Raw genomic sequence first — 12,565 nt, forward strand, 5'->3', positions numbered from 1 at the left:
CTTTTTGGCCTAGCAAACTTTGTAGTTTTCTTTCACATGCTTTTCCCATTCATTTCAATGGCCTGCGCTGCGCGAGGACGTTTTGTTGCTTAGTTGACCAAAGAGAAAGCGGATCTAGCTAGACCGTAAACAAAACAACATGCACACACACACGTTTGGGCTTGCGAGCCGGCCAAATAGTTGGTAAAAGTTACGTTTTGAGTGGATGACGAGCGCGAGACGCCGAAATGGATGCCAATAAGATTCTGAATGGAAAGTTTACTTTTAAAAAGTTTCCAAATGGTTCCGTTGACAAGACCAAAGTGATCTGTGTGTTTTGTCGTTGTGAACTGAGCTATCATCATCGCAGCACTTCCAGTTTGAAATACCGCTTGATGATGGCCAAGCACACGCACACACAGCTGATGCGAACTCTCCACATCCTCGTCAATATCAGAACCTCGTCAGTATTTATTTCACCCTTTTATTGATAGACAGTGTGACATTGTGTGAGAGATTATTTGCTCCAAGTGAGAATTTTAGTGTGAATTTGAACACAGTATTGTCAACGTTGTTTTCATTTAAAAAAAAACATTTGCACAAAGCAAGCCGATCCACTTTTCCATGTTGATAAGAGCATTAAAATGCGAAAAATAAATAATGGGGCAAAATGAAATCAAGAGACATTTAGAATAGATAAAAATGTGCGATTAATCATGATTTAACTATGACATTAATACGATTAATCGCGATTAAATATTTTAATCGTTTGACAGCACTGATTATAACACTAAACTGTATAACTCACCATTGTCCCAAGCGAACAAACTCCTTTCATAATCTGTTGCTGATTGTACATTATCGTACATTGTGCATACAAGTATTCTCAGACCTGACAAAATAATTTTTCTACTGTATAATTAGTAGCATGTTATTTCAGATTGTCAAGCTTTTTGATGTGCAACATTATTGGATAATCACGGGTCTATGATGCTTCTTTTACCAGTAGCTGCTGAGCAGACCAAATTCTGCCTCTGGACAATGTTGCCAGATGCTCTGCTTACAAATATCTTAGACTTATTTTCCACTTTGAGTCATTATGGGTTCAGGTTTCTATATCATTATTCAGTAAACACTCCCTAAAAAAAAATCTGACTTCAGGAAGTCAGAGCTTCAGGAAGTGACTCCCACTGAAAGTGCTCTAATGTTTAACTAATATTGTGATGGCCTCATCTGAAAATTGAATTGTATTGCAGCTATAAATTTCCTCTACCCAGGAAAAAGACCCTGCAAGACTGAACAATCAATAACAATGCACTCAACTTGTGACTTTGTTTTTGTAATTAAGAGTAGGGCAGCATGCATTATTCCCTAGCACACTGGGTAAATTAACGTGGGACAACGCCACATTTCTCTGATTAGTCTGGTTGTGAGGAATGAAAGAGTATTGGCTAAACATTCGGGGAGCTGTTATGAATTCGCCCTGTCCAAACATCCTGCTGTTTTATATGCTTCCTGAGGCCAGAGGTCATTGCAGACAGGCATGACCAATCATCATGTAAATCTAGATCTGAGCGGGGCCTGTCATCCTCACAGTGCAATTCAATTACATTTAATTTACTGAAGAAGAATGCATGTTGACTTCAGTTGATGGATTGATTTTTTTATGGATGCAGTTAAAAACATGCATTCCAGATTTAAAAAAAAAAAAATGCAAAATGTGCATTTAAATTAAACAAGCGCTAGCACTCCTGCACCAGTGGACATTTGTCCTTTGTTTAAATAAATGATTATATATTATAAATGAATCCTCATTTAATATGTACACAGTGACAAAATGTAGCATACACTCTGTCCTAACAATGAAAATATGCTTTATTAGCAGGACAATTAGTAATTTGAATGAACTCCTGGCAGTGTAGCTCACACATAAATAATCCTGTAAAGTTTAATATAGACATGGATACCTCAAATCATGTCGGGGTTTTTTTTTTTTAAGAAAAGATGTACTGTAACATTCCCAAGCAATCATTATTTTATATTTTTCCCTGCATGACAGTAAAATTAGCACAAAAAATAAAATAAAAGGATTTTTTATTATTTGTTTTGCATCTGCACACTTTTCACATAGCCAAGAGTGAGTTCCCCTATTTATGAAATAAATTTGGAAAACAATTTACAGCTTGTATTTTGAATTTCACAGTAATTTCATGCTTTACGTGAACCATTTAGTTACTTATCTCTGCTCAGGGCTGTGTTTCCCATAAGCGTCGTAACCCTAAGTTGATCATAGAGCAATTGCCAGCAATGGTAATTTGTCTTACGATGCTTTTGGGAAACACAGCCTTGGACAGTTCAATACAGTTTAAGAATAAAGCCTGAATGAGTTCTAGGATACTTGCCCTTCCATATTTTATGCATTCATCCATAATAACTTATATGAGTGGAGTAAAGAGACAGTAATTTCCCATTCCTGCCGAAAGTGTTCTGTAATCACTCCGTATTTTCCATTCTGCTCACATAATCTGGATCTTTGGGAACACATAGACTAAATGTCCGCACTTATAGGCTACCACTTCAATCAATTTTGGAAGAAAACTGTTGTTTTAGATGCTCAGGCTCTGACTGACACAGACTGGTTGCATTTTGAACATTTTTGTACTTTGGATATCAAGTATATATAAATTATAGCAAAAGTTTGGAGTCCAGATATTCATGTAAACACCAACTTTTTAGAGTTCCAGGTACTGATAAGGCTGCAGCCAGCAGATGGACTGGATCATGTATCCATTTACATGAGGCTTTGGTTCTTTACTGGAATACCTCATTGTGCCATTACCTCATTTGCTGATGAAAGGTTCAAACAGTGTTCGAGGCCACTTTGAGAATCCCGGGAAATGGGTTCATTATAGCAAACCAGGCTGGCCAATCAACCACACACGATTACAAACATATGTGACCAGTGCAAACCTAAGATGAAAAAGTGGGATTATCTATTGACATGGAATTTCCATAATCCCATACGGAGTCAAACCTTTTGTGCGTATTCTATTGTACACTTCTGCGATTGGTTATGATATACAGGAAATCCAACGACGCTTGCCACTCAATGCAAATGTGTTCAATTTCCAAGATAATTTTAAGCTTATTTGTTAGATGCACATTATATCTCCCTGACATTTACTAGTTTTAATTACTTAAAAGGTTCTGAGCTATATAACTGTCACTGGTTATTAAGCTGTTCATGAAAAGAGGAAATTACATCATCAGATAAACAGTGAGGAAATCTTTGAATCTCTTTGTCTCACTCTTTCGGTTGCAAACTGTTGTATATTATTCATAAAACTGTCATATAACCTGCTTTAAAAGAGGTTCAGTTTATTTTCAACACAAGCAGATCAATCTTCAACATATTTTACTTGGATTACAACTCTTTTTCTGCAGGTTTCTTCTAAAAAACATTGCTAATGTATTATTAATTAACTACAATATGTTTTTAATTAAAAATAATTGAATTATCATAATGTATATTGTGTCTTCATTATCATATATGAAATCACAAAATCCCTCATCAGTGAACATTTCCATCAGTAATTTTGTTGACAAGATTAACACTGAACGGCTCATTAACCACCAGGCCATGTTAATATAATGCTGTTTAAGCGTCTGGTGCATTTGTCAACTGCAGTCTACAGTATGATCTCTCTTATCTAACCGTGACTGTGTTCATTAGGGCTGGGATTTGCTGCTCTGCTTGACTGAACCACACACACACACACACAGGCTACCAACAAACATATTTCATACAAAAAAGCAACTGCTTGTGTCAGGGTAGATTGACCTGTCAACATGTGCACGGCAGATCATATAATTAGTCTTTCACAGGCTCAGCGTTTTGGTGCATTGAATGACTTACGACCCTTAATATACATGACAGCATGTTAGTGGATATCGACTCTACAGATGCACTTTCATATGATTTATTTAGCTATCAGCACAAAAAAATGCTTGTTTATTCTGATGAATTATAGTGCACTTATGAGACATGGTGCGTTAAGGCTTTTTAGGAGCTTGGAAGTATCCTTTGAATCCATGTAATTTCAAATTGCATTTGGGAGATTTAAAATTATTTCTCATTATCAGTAAATTTTGATGTCAGCATCACTGTGGAAGATAGAAGATTGGCAATGAGACGTCAATTAGAGATGAGATCATTGTATGTGTGTCCATTGATCATATTGTAAATTTGTGGAGGCACTTGACATGGGTGTCCAGTGGCATGCAGGGTATGGTTGTGCGCTGCAGCTTATAGAGCCTGTCGGGCTCCCTGGGGCCCAATCTAACCTTTCACAGCCAGTTTAGCACTGACTATATAATGGTACAGCCTGTGGTGACCTGCTGCTCTTGGGCTGTTTGTGTGGTATGTGTGGATTTTGGCTTTTCTTGCAGTGAATGAGACTTTATGCTTATCATTATGCTAAAATACCTTCTTTTGGCCAAAATGTAAGCTTACATGTATGCAGTATGAATCCCAGAATGCATTGCAACAAGCTCAGTGGGGGGAAAAATGCCAGGAATGAGACTTGTTTTAATGATAAGTTTATGTATACTTTATTCAATTCTACAGAGCCCCACACATGACATGCAAAAAAAATAAAAATTAAAGATAATTGTAATAATTCATCAAAATGTTTAAGTTAAATCATGTCCACGATTTAACTACTGAGGGAATGAATTACAATGTGACCATAATCATGACTGTATCTTGCAACTGCACATTTATTTTCTCATAATTACAAATTTATACTCACAACATGATATAACATCTTGGAATTGCAACTTTATATTGCATAATATATAATGTGACCATCTTGCAATTGTGATTCCATTTCTAATAATTGTGGCTTTATAACTCAAAATGTGACTTAATATCTTGCAATTGTGATTTTTTTTTTCTTACAAATGTATATTTCACAATTTTATTTTCATTTATTTTTTACGTTTAGTTGAAAAAAGGCTTCCGTATATACATAGTTAATAAGCATACCAAATGCATTAAAGCTGCCGTCAGCAACATTTTTTTGATCATAGTGAAATCAGTGAAATCGACACTACAATCTGACAGAACAACATAAATAAAGAGGTTTTAGAAAAAAAAACAGAGCTTCTAACTCCACCTGGAGCGCGTTATTTGTTTTGCAAAAATCCACCGCTCCCGGTTCATCGAGTCCAATCAGCTCAGGGGTCTGTGAGATCTGACTGTCAATCACAGGTTGTGCACACATCATCCCTTGCGCAACTTACAGTCGGATTGGCATTTTTGAAAGGTGGAGATTTACGTGATTTATTTGGGTTCAAGCTGGATGCAGAGCTTGCAACATTTCTTCTCGACAGGTAATTGCGCTTTATCAACCAGTTATGTCTCAGTGTTACGTGGGCATTCTAAGTAGCCTATGTTTGCCCAAATGTGTTGGTATGGATAGCTTACGTTAGCACTTGTTGGGCAGGTTCGTTTGTTTGCACTGACGTTAGGTGTATAAACATGTCCAGATAAAGGAATAAAGTTCAGCTTTTTGGAAAAATGTTGATGGATGCTGATGAAACGGGCGCGTTCACAGAAAAGCTGGTGCACACGCACCGACGAGCACGAACTCTGTGGGAGGGTATTCGTTGATAGTGGGGAGGGGCATGAGAGTTGTAAACATTCAAAATGTTGCCCAAGTCCACTCAGTCTGCCAGACTTGCCAACTGCAGCTTTAATAGAGCATTCTAAAATTACTCACTAATTTTTATTCACTTTAAGGTTTCATGTCAGTTAGGATGCTAGGCTCGCTATATTCGTTTTTCACACCCCTGAAGAAACTTCTTGTCTCTTTTATCCTTGTTTTCACTTTACATACACACATTTTTGGACAGTAAATCTTACACTTTTGCTAAAACAAACTCTCTTCTCTAACACCATCCACTAGGATTTCGCCATTAATGTTCTCGTTCCGCTATGTGTTTATATGGGCACACAATGCACCTTTAACACAAGCTGGGGTGGTCAGGCAAAAAAGAAGAGAACCACTGGCCAGTGAGTAATTTAATGATTAATTATACTGTAAACAAAACAGAGGGCATTCATTCATAAGCAGGTGGCCACGTGCCATCCTCAGTGCATAAATGTGGGATTACAGTGTTGACTCCAAACCATAGAACTGCTCACATATTAATCAAGCCATATTTACCAAGCCTACACTGTAAGTCCATTGCCAACTTGGATTCACAAATGATGTGTTCCTCTATACAGCTTCAAAGGATAGTTCAGAGATATTTAGCAAAATCTCTGACCAGGGACTGTCAAACTTTGAAAAGTAAAAAAAAAGCAACATAAAAGTTGTCCATAGTGCGTGCGCTATATATAGTCTTTTGAAGCCATATAAAAGTGTTGTGTGACCCCCTTTTGCCTTCAGAACTGCCTTAATTCCACGTCGCACTGATTCAACAAGGTGCTGAAAGCATTCTTCAGAAATGTTGGCCCATATATTGATAGGATAGCTAAGGGGCCTAAAGTGTGCCAAGAAAGCATCCCCCACACCTTTACACCACCACCACCAGCCTGCACAGTGGTAACAAGGCATGATGGATCCATGTTCTCATTCTGTTTACGCCAAATTGTGACTCTACCATCTGAATGTCTCAACAGAAATCGAGACTCATCAGACCAGGCAAGATTTTTCCAGTCTTCAACTGTCCAATTTTGGTGAGCTCTTGCAAATTGTAGCCTCTTTTTCCTATTTGTAGTGGAGATGAGTGGTACCCGGTGGGGTTTTCTTCTGTTGTAGCCCTTGTATCCGCCTCAAGGTTGTGCGTGTTGTGGCTTCACAAATGCTTTGCTGCATACCTCGGTTGTAACAAGTGGTTATTTCAGTCAAAGTTGCTCTTCTATCAGCTTGAATCAGTCGGCCCATTCTCCTCTGACCTCTAGCATCAACAAGGCATTTTCACCCACAGGACTGCCACATACTGCGGAAGAAAACTGCCATGTGATTGGTTGATTAGATAATTGCATTAATGAGAAACTGAACAGGTGTCCCTAATAATCCTTTAGGTGAGTGTATATTATGTGTGATTTTTGGTGAATTGTACTGAACCCACTTAACAGTCGTACCCAGATTTTTAACCTATAATGCCACAAATGTTGGTAATATAGAAATTGAGTTAGCACCATTTATGCAGATTCTTGGTTTTAGACAATTCGATTTGACCTAACAATTTAAATTTTTGTAACACTTCTACACAACATACAATACTTCGAACATGTGTTGCAGGCAAAGAGGCAGCACACAGTGGTCATCTATACGGCTCTGGTTATTGGTTGTGATGTCAGTTCAACCCTAGACCTTAGTGATTGCGGATCTGAAGACCTTTTTGTCTGCTGCTTAACTTATTTAATCAGCAGGCCAAGGGTTTACAACAACAACTATTTCATTGAGTCAACCAAGACTCACCCAAGACCTCACTTTACACGCCCCAGGCACGGCACACTCTGCAAACACACACACAGACACACATGCCGCCTAGTAGTCATCTGGAATGCATTGCCGTTACTTCGTTCTTGGCATATTTTTTTCTAGTGCTCCCCGGCCCCATGCTCCTGTTGTCGTTGTAAAAGTGATACAGGCTGCACTGAGCTCAAGATGGAAAAAACAATCATCACACTGCAACATTAGCAGTGATAACAGTAGCGTCAGCTGTGGAATTATTACTGGGAGAGCAGATTGCTGTTTCGCTGCACGTCTGGACCACTGCCATGGCTTGACATCTCCCCCTATGTGTCAGAAGAGTTAACGCTTCAGTCTGTAAACTATTAACCAGACCAACTTTAGTATTCCAGAGACAGACTTTTGACTGTCTGCAAGGTCTGTTTCACTTTACACCTTATTCCAGCCCTTTTAGATGATCAATAACAAACAAATGGGCCCACAATAAAGAAAATTATTTTCAAACTCTAGTTATACCAATATGTTATTTTAACTTTGATTTTAGACCAAGACACACTCTTGTCTCTCAATATAATACATAGTCTACGTATATTAGTAAGTGAAAGGTGACATAATAGAAAACATCATACCTAAAATACAATCTGTGAAGACAGTAATATATTGAGGTCAAGGAAACTCTCACAGGAAGAAGCCAGACACTTCTGATGAGATATAGATATGTGATCTGTTCCACAGAGACCCATAAGGCAGATAGAGAGGCATGGGAGAGGAGAAATACAACACTTATATACAAGTAATGTGTTGATACACACCACTTATCTGCTGGGATGTGAGGTGCAGATTAGGTTTTCCAGCTGTTTAGATGCATCAGAAGAGGAAATTAGGTTAAATAGGTTTTATCAAGTGTCAAAATTAGCACAATTATATGCATCTTTTATATGTAAGACAAAAATCCTGAAGGATATATGAGTGTTAAGGAGTCTATCAAGTCAACAACTTTGAGTTGGAGCCATGGGATATGGCCTGTCAGCACATCTATATATAGACTGTACCTGTGATGTGTTAACTTTATAGGTATGTGCTAAATTATTTACCTTAAAGTATATGCGATTAGTGGTGCTTGCTACTGTTGCTCATACTTATTAAAAAACATCTCATAGGTTTACATTGAACGAGGGACTTGAGCCTTATTTATCTTGACTTAATGCTTGGATCATATGTCTCGGGCAACCATAGCAACACCCTAGCAACCACACAGGCAATTTAGAACATTTTAGCATCATACCAAAACCCTAGCATCTAAGTGGCATGTTTTACTAGTTCAGAAAATGTAAATGTAAATATATATCTTTACATGCGTATCTGTTTGTGTTTGCACATGGTGAACACATTAGACATATCTGGTTGCGTAAACATGTTTTTGAAGAGATTTCGTTAGAAGTTCTGACCTAAAACTAAACTAAATGGGTGTGATTTAGTTGATTTCATTCTTGGCTTGTGTAATGTTAATGATAGAGTAAGACTTTTAGGACTGGTACTGCCGCTGACCTTTCTGCATGTTAGCAAGTTTTTCAGCTGTCTCTTTTTTACCGCACCCTCTCATTCTCCACACACACTTTGTGCAGTTCACACAACACTTTCACAATTCTTCAACTGGCATGTCTAAATTCAGAATTCAGAGTCCTAAAAGTGTTTTTGCTGTGGTGAAATGTGAGTCATCTTTTAAAAAAAAATAGCAATGGAAGACAATACAGAACATGGCATGATGGGAATTGGCTGCCATGTCTGTCATTGTACAATATAATGGAAATATAGTCAATGTAGTGGGTCTAACAAACTACATAGATGGTGATTATATGATGCATTTAGATTTTTTGACAAATGTCAAAACTAAAATGGAAGGATGGATGAGAGGGTAGCATAGACCACCAGCATAGACATCTACCATTGTGCATTTAAAACAAGGGCAAGAATGTGAAACAAACAATATACCTTCCCACAGAGAAGAAGAGCACGGAGAAGAGGACAATTAGCTGGAGGGAATTGTTGGAGATGGAGGCAAGCAGAATCAGATTCCTGCTGAGGGCAACCTACGATGTCCTGCTTTCACCCCAATAACCTCCAAATGAGAGAAAGAGGTTTTGTTTGGTACGCAGAGATTTCAGCGGATGCTCAGCAAAAATGATGGAAAGCATTTGGTAGAGATTGGTTGAAGGGGATTTGTGGGTTACCGCTTCCTTTTACAGTACAGTACTTACAGTGTACTTACCTAGAAAGTACTGGCTAATATAAGGTAAGTACATGGAACAGGGGTAGGTTTAGGGGTAGGTTCAGGGTTAGTACTAGTTATTACCCAGCAATTGTAGTTACTAAAATAAGTACATAGTATTTACATGGGTAACTGGACTGTAAAAGGAAGCGTTACCAATTGTGGCAACATTGACCATCAGGCTTCCGAAAGAGCAGGGAGTCCATGGCCAAGCTCTGCACCAGATCATCAAAGAAACAGCAACCACTGCATCACGCACTTAACTAACCCAGTTCATTCAATATGGGCCAAACAGAGAAGCGACCAAACACCTCCACGTTTTCTCTATAAATACAGTTACACAAGTAGTATAACTCGACCTAGGATGGTGACACAAAGTAAAACGTTGCACTTTTCTAAGCGTGTAAAGTGGATAACTATATTGTATGGCGAAATACCACAGCAAGTGCTTGGGAGCACTCCGACTCGGCGTAGTAATATCATCACTTGTAAAAAGTCCTCTCCCCCCTCTCACTCTCCGGAGTGATGATATTACTATCCACTTTACACGCTTAGAAAAGCCCAACGTTTTATTTTGTGTCACCGTTCTAGGTCGATTTACACTACTCGTGTAACTGTATTTAAATAGGGAAAACGTGGAGGTGTTTGGTCACTTCTCTGCTTGGCCCATATTGAATGAACTGGGTTAGTTAAGTGCGATCAAAGTGTCTCGTGCGATTGAGCGCACGCACTGAGACGAGAGAGGTATGTATCAACTCGTCTTAGTTAAGGGAATAACATAGTTTAATATGAAAAAAAAATGGTGGAGTATCCCTTTAAGACTAAGACTTGTCCTGTGTGCTCAACTTGTTCCCAATAAGGGAGTACTATACAAAACCAGAACACACAGTGAGTTCTAGCCACATCTAGTGGTCACTGAGAAAGTTTGCCTGACAGCATAAATGTTGATCCACTGCAGAACGAAAAAGAGCTCATCTCCTTAGTGTCTCTGAACTGAATGGGGATTGTGATGATACACTCAGATTCATGGTCACCCTGATGATCAATGCTGTCCATACGAGGTCTCCTAATTTGAGGATCTGCGTCATCTCTGCCATCCCCATGGGATGAGCTTGATCAGCATTAAAACATTACATTTCAACTACTTTTATTCATTATTAAAAATCAACATACTATATCGAAAAGCACTTATAAACACTATTTCTAGTATACAGGCTATATACAAGTAGGCCTACTACAAGCCTACAATTATGACTACTACTGTTAGGAGTTGACAGAATAATAGTAATAATTAGGGCTGTGCAAGATTAATTATGATTAATCACATCCAAAATAAAAGTTTGTGTTTACATAATATATGTGTGTATGTTGTGTATAATTATTTTGTATATATAATACATATGCATGCATGTATATATTTAAGAATTATTTGCACGTAAATACTGTATACATATAAATACATCATCTATATTATATATATGTAAATATTTTATATATGACTTATGAATAACACATTGTCTTAAATATATATGCATCTGTGTCTGTGTGTGTGTGTGTGTGTGTGTGTGTGTGTGTGTGTGTGTGTGTGTGTGTGTGTGTGTGTGTGTGTGTGTGTGTGTGTGTGTGTGTGTGTGTGTGTGTATTTATATATACAAAATAATTATACACAGCACACAGAAAACATTTTTTGAACTTTGATCTTTTGATATTTTTTTCTTTTCTTTTTTTTACTGTTACTAGGAAGATATTTCAATGTTCGTGTGTGGTGATGAGGTAATCGATATCAGTACATGTCAGTACAGTGACATGTCACATTTATCCATCTAACGCTAGATGGCGCACAAGTCAAAGTCGTATTTTCGCAGGACCATGTCCTGCAAATAGAGTTGGATTGTAAAGTTGGATCCCTCACCCCCAACCCAAATTATTTTTTAAAACCATTAAAAAAGATTTGGAAAACATCATATTACTGATTATTTCCGAAATATAGGCAAATAATCAGTAATACGATGAAAAGGCTTTATAATGTTAGTTTATATATATATATATATATATATATATATATATATATATATATCCATTTTATAAAACAAATTAATTGTAATAATATTGTCAATATTTATCTATATACGTATTCAGAATGTATTTATGATTATTTATGTTTATTTATATTTCATATTGATGATTATAGTAATGTTCATTTATTTGTCACATTATATCAAAATGTATTCTACTGTGCGTTTGTTAATGTGTCAACAATTATGTGTAATTTTTTGTTTAAAATATTGTTTGTACTTGCCATTGCGCTAAAATACTGAAGAAAAAAGGAAGAAATTGCCAGCAGTTTGATCTGTTGCTAGCCCCTCCCCCCAGCTACTATTTTTTGCGCATGTCACAGAGCGCCGCTGATCACGTAAAGCACGTGCAACACGCCGAGTTTTTATTACAGGACGTGTTTGTCTATCTTCTGTGCTTTTGTCCCAATTACCCTCGAGTCTTCCTTTGCGTACTTCATTTGGCATTTAATCACTATTCAATTATAAATAAAGTGTGCATTATTACTTTTGATATTGGAATGGAATGGATTAGCCTTTTTTGGAGTACAAATTGGCAAAGTTTGTGATTCTGTAGTAGTTATCAAATCTGGTTTACTATTTATATTACACACTTGCTTTACTTTTAGTGTCTGGCCTCAGGCAGTTCCCTGTGTGTCATTTGACATGATCATCATATTAGTAGGTCAGTGAACTACAGTGTTATCGGCTCAGAGAAAAATAATAGAGACCCTAATAATAATTTTAACAGCAGTACCGTGTATAAATTGAATTTT

Source organism: Pimephales promelas, chromosome 24, assembly GCF_988280905.1.
Source record: "Pimephales promelas chromosome 24, fPimPro1.hap1.1, whole genome shotgun sequence".
Classification (NCBI taxonomy): Eukaryota; Metazoa; Chordata; class Actinopteri; order Cypriniformes; family Leuciscidae; genus Pimephales; species Pimephales promelas.